A 5,918-nucleotide genomic window follows, 5' to 3' on the forward strand; every position below is an offset into this window, starting at 1 on the left:
CAGAGCCTTCAGCTTTCTCATTTTTTCCCTTTTTCTTTTCTTGCTTTAATTGTATTTGCTTCTTCAAGGTTTTCATGATTTCAAAAGATTTCACAAAATGTACTAGATGAAAAACTTCAATTAAATAAAATCCAATGCAATTGAGCAACAATCAATCATACTAGCTTTCCAATACTTGTATGCACATGCTAAATTCTTCTTTAATTCCTTGTTTGTTTATGATCATGATGCTTTACTGCTTTTGAACTCACGAAACTCAAGTTGGTAGTCATAATGGTACAGCACCATGTTGTAAATCAAATTCAAGCTATGCTTAGTCATACCACACATGTAGACAGAGAAGATAATAAGACAATCATGCAATTTAAAGTGCTGGAAATAAATGAGAGGAAATGGAACTTTACAACCTTGCAATTCATCTTCTCTATTGTTGTCATTTTCCTCCCATTCTTCTTCTTCCCATACTAACTCAGAATGCTTGCTCATCCTCAAGCAACAATTAGAACAATGGCTATGGGGCTAAGAAGGATTATGAATGTCTTACACAATGATATGTTAGTAGCACATGTGTTTTAAGCAAGCAAAATTAAAGATAACAATCAAGGCACAAGAGACAAAGACATTTTGATTGCAAACATAAGAGGGTGTGCATGATACATTGCATAAAAAAAATAAGTGGCACACCAAACTTAGTGTGACACTTTCACTTGAAATTAATGCAAGTATCTAGTAAGCATTGGAACCAAATTTTGTTGCATAGCAACACCAAACTTAGAATGCAACCATATGTCAATTTATTTGAACTAAAACTAAACAAAAGAAACTGTTATTTGTTGAATACAATCACCAAGCTAAGAATCTGTCATTAATAAAGCTCTCTTGGTAATGTATTAACAAACACAGTAAATAAGCAAACTAAAATAAAAGCATTAAAAACAAAGAATTAACTAAAGTAAACAGAATAACAAAATATCAAACCAAAAGAAAATTAACACTGCAAAGACATTATGGTTATGCAAACAAGTGGTGTTGCTGAATGATTTCCATAGAAAAATAGGTGGCACACCAAACTTAGAATCTTGGTGTGTCACTTTCATTTTTTTTGATTTGATGCAATCATCCAAAAAGATTGAAAATAATGTGTTGCATGGCAACACCAAACTTAGAATGTAACCATATGCCAATTTATTGAATTTAAACAAAGCAAAGAAAGAAAACAAAGCAGAGAAGAGAAATTATACCTACGGTTGGGTTACCTCCCAACAAGTGCTCTTTTAGTGTCATTAGCTTGACATGTTGTTATTCACTTTCTTCCTCTTCTTCCAGTTTGTTAAGAGGAATGACCTCAAAGGAGGGAAAGATTCAGCTAGTGTCCCTTGTCTTGGCCTTTCCTCAGCAAGCTTCCTTTTGCAAATGGCTTGATTGATCTTGCTTGCTGGATTAGGGATAGAATTGGTGTTCTTGCTAGTTGCCTTCACTTTTTTGGATTCAAGACTTGGTTACTGTGTGATTATTAGAGTGATTTCTTCATTAAGAGCCTCTTGCATTGGTGGTTCCATGAGCTTTTCCTCTTTGCACTTCTCCACTTCAATTGAATGTGACTTTTCTGGAACGACTTCCTCACTTTCTTGCTCCTCCACTCCTTTCTTTGCACTCAACATTTGACTTAATAGTTCTTTTATGGAGGAGGTTTGTTGTTCTTCCCAAGATTTCTTCATCTCCTCTTCATATTTTTCAATCACAGATTCAAGGAAAGTTTGTGAGGGTTGTGAGTGTTCATGTTTCTTTGTCACCTAAAGTGGCTTTTGTGAATATAAAATCCTTGGCTCATGTTCCTCATCTTTCATTGCAATTTCACTTGACACAAGGACCTTTTGTTCTTGTTTTTCCACTTCCTCTCTCACAAATTGATTTTTACTGTTTGATGGTTCTAAGTGTTTCCTTATGTTCTCCAGGTGCTCATTTGTCCTCTGACGGAGGATTTCTTTCCTTTTCTAGGCTTGTTCTTGTCTTTCAAAAAATCCTCTAGACTTTTGAAGGAGATCCTCTGAATCACAATTTGAAGAATTATTGAACTAATCACAGTATGGATTACTAAGATTTCTTTGATTTTGACTTTCCCAGCCACAATATGAGTAGTTGTTAGACTCATCAAAATCTGGATCATATTGTGTCTCTGGAAGGTGTCCCATTTTAACTGATTGTTCACATTCTTCTTGATATGTCCAGACACCTTGAGGATAATGATATAAGTCATTCTGTGGTTCTGGACAGTATCTCATGTGCTCAGCTTGATCAATTTGTGACTCTGGAGCAAGTCTCCATTGATTGAAGTGCTCAGAATTTGTATCTTCTTGGTGATATTCCCAACCATCATTAGAATAATGACTTGAATCATATTGTGATGGTGGGCAATATCCCATGAAGTTTGTTTGATTAAAAGATGAGGTGAACTCCATTTGAATTTTGTAGAACACAACACCAATGAAAATTGAAATTACTTATATCAGATATGAGTTTTGCTTAGTGAGGCAAAAACACAAACACCTTGGTTTCAACTTTAAAACAGAGAACAAAAAAAAAAGAAAATGCTTGATCTAAACTTCTCACTCACTTAATCATTGTTGATCTAATCAATCCCCAGCAACGGCGCCAAAAACTTGATGGGTGTTTTGCGGAAAACGAATTTCCAACACACAAATCCAACCGGCAAGTATACCGGGTCGCATCAAGTAATAATAACTCACAAGAGTGAGGTCGATCCCACAGGGATTGATGGATCAAGCAACTTTAGTGGGTGATTAGTTTAGTCAAGCTAACATTTAAGTGAATTGTGTGAAGTTGATCATTAGAAAGTAAAATTGCAATGAATTTAAACTGCAGAAAGTAAAAATGGACAGAAACTTAAAGAGCAAGAAATGTAAATTAACGGAATCTTAAATGACAAGAAATGTAAATTGCAGGAAATGTAAAAGGGAGTGGGTGCAGGGAAATTAAAACTTCAACAAGAAAATGTAAAGTGCAATCAAGCAAAGAAGTAAAAGATGAAGTAAGTGCAGCAGATTCAAACAGAAATAAAAAATTGCTTGAAGAACAAGACAGAAAGAAACTTAGCTTAATTGTAAAATCTAAAAGAGAATTTGAGGATCCAAGAAGAGCAATGAACTCAGGAAGCAAATCTGGATCTCAATTCTCCTTTGCTCAGTCAGAAAATATATTTCAGAAGAAACTGAGGTTTAAAAAATAGCAGAGAAGATTAAAACCCAATCCTTAGATCAATTGAGAGGAAGAGTGGAAGATGATTCTCAGAATTTGAATCAATGGAGCTCTTCAACCTCAATTCAAGATCCAAAACTGAAAAGCTAGAGTTGCAGAAGAAAAAGATTTAAAACAGCAAATGAATTTTGAATTATGCAGAAAGATTAACAAGAGATCTCAAGGTGGAATTGAAACAGAAGTTCTTCAATTCTCCACCCAAGATCCAAAACGAAAATGAAAACTAAGAGAGCTTTCTAATGGAGCTGCCCTCCAATATCCTCTAATGGGGCTAGCTTCCTTCTAATCCCCCCTTTTCTGAAATGAGAGTGATGCCTTTATATAGGCTTTTTACAAAATGAAACTAAAATGAAATTGAAATTAAAAACAAATTCACCAAAAATGAAATTCCTAATCTAGCTTGTTCTTGTGCCTTTGAGTGATGATATGGGCTTTGCCTGCTTTGGATTTGAGGAGAAATGGGTTTAGTTGGCCTTGATTCAATTTGGTGAGGAATTGAATTAAATTGAATTTTGGTTGATTTTGGCCCATATGTTGCTCCCAGGAGGCTGCTCTGCTCTTGTAGAGGGCAGAGCAGGGAAGCCTTGCATGTGGATCCAACTAGCGTGCCAAATTGGGAGGGGCATCAGGATGCTGCCCTGCCCTTGTGGAGGGCAGGGCAACGTTGTCATGGTGCGTCCAAGCTGCGCGCCCAAGCTCCTTTGTGTGCGCCAAGGATGCCCGTGTCATGCATGCCCATGTGCGTGCCAAGGGGAGTTCCCAAATTCGAACCTTGGTGAAAGCATTTGGGGGAGCAATGATGCAAATGCATATTTGCATTATTAGTTAGTTAGTTTAGTTAGTTTTAGTTTAAATTCACTCATTTTCTCTAAATAAACAAGTCCTTTTATGAGTTTTGTTTCCATGCATGATGATATCAAGGAACATGTTAATTCTAGCCAAATTCATGCAAATGATTTAAGGAATGCATATATGAATAAGTATGAATGAATCTCATGAAATTTATTGCTTGAATTGGTAAGACTTTGAAGCTATCTCCCTTGTTGATGATAGGTGATGAAACAAGGAAGCATGGAAGCAAGAAGGAGGCAACCAAGGCAAGAAGTTGGCGTTGCTAACTTGGGATTGGCGTTGCCAACTCCACAACACAAGGCAAGCTTGGTCCTGGAGGCAACCAAGGCAAGAAGTTGGCGTTGCCAACTTGGGATTGGCGTTGCCAACTCCACAACACAAGGCAAGCTTGGTCCTGGAGGCAACCAAGGCAAGAAGTTGGCGTTGCCAACTTGGGATTGGCGTTGCCAACTCCACAACACAAGGCAAGCTTGGTCCTGGAGGCAACCAAGGCAAGAAGTTGGCGTTGCCAACTTGAGATTGGCGTTGCCAACGCCACACACAACCACACCAAGCAAGCTTGGCAACCCTGGAAGCAAAGTTGGCGTTGCCAACTCTAGAACCAAGTTGCCAACGCTCACACACAAGGAACTTGGCCCTGGAAGCAAGGTTGGCGTTGCCAACTCTAGAACCAAGTTGCCAACGCCACACACAAGACACAAGCAAGGAACTTGGCCCTGGAGGAAGCAAAGTTGGCGTTGCCAACTTGAAGCTGGCGTTGCCAACGCCCACACAAGGAACTTGGCCCTGGATTTGGAGCCTCGAGCACGTTGCCAGCCTAGAAATGAGGGGCGTTTTTGAGGACAACGCAGGCTAACAACGCCACACAACCAAGCAACAAATGGAGCCCTGGAAGAAAAGGAGCTGGCGTTGCCAACTCAAGAATGGCGTTGCCAACGCCACACAAGAAAGCTTGGCTAGGCACCAAGTTTTGGTGCCAGCCAAGTTGCCAAACGCCCAATGGCGCACCAACCAGGCTGCCAAGCGCCCAATGGCGCACCAACCGCGTTCCAAACGCCCAAATGCCGCACCACTCACGTTGCCAACGCTAGATGGGCGTTGCCAACGCCAACTTACCAAAACAAGGCAGCCTGAACATGTCCACTTCAATGGAAGATATCTTGAGCTACAGAGATCCAAATTGAGTACTTCCAGTTGCGTTGGAAAGCTAACATTCAGAGCTTTCCAACCATATATAATAGTCCATGGTGGAGCACAAGATTGAAGCCAAACCAGAGTCATCTTTAGGCCCTAAAAACAAGAACATGAAATGAAATTCAAGGGAGCTAGAGATGATTCTTGGATGTGGGATCGAGCACGTTGCCAACGTGCACAAAGGGGGCGTGTTTTGCAACAACGCCAGCCTCAAGTCCTTGCCTTGGGAGAGTGATGCTCGAGCACGTTGCTAACTTGGGGTTGAGGGTGCGTTATTCACAACAACTTGGCAACAACTTGGCAGCTTGACCTTACCTTCTTTGAGGAACCATAACTTGAGCTAGGAAAGTCCAATTGAGGTGATTCCAGTGGCATTAGAAAATAGACATCAAGAGCTTTCCAATGATGTATAATAGTCCATATTGAAGCTGAAGGTTGACACTCAAATTCTGGGCTACATTTAGCATGAAAGTAAGAACTTTTACTTGGCTTTGTAAGAACTTCCGGGTACTCTCCCGGAAAGCTCATCTTTGGTTTTCTATTGGAATTTCTCTTCTTCATTTTCAAGTTCTAAACATTTCATTCTTCTTCTTCTT

Source organism: Arachis stenosperma, chromosome 10 (genome assembly GCF_014773155.1).
Source record: "Arachis stenosperma cultivar V10309 chromosome 10, arast.V10309.gnm1.PFL2, whole genome shotgun sequence".
Classification (NCBI taxonomy): domain Eukaryota; kingdom Viridiplantae; phylum Streptophyta; class Magnoliopsida; order Fabales; family Fabaceae; genus Arachis; species Arachis stenosperma.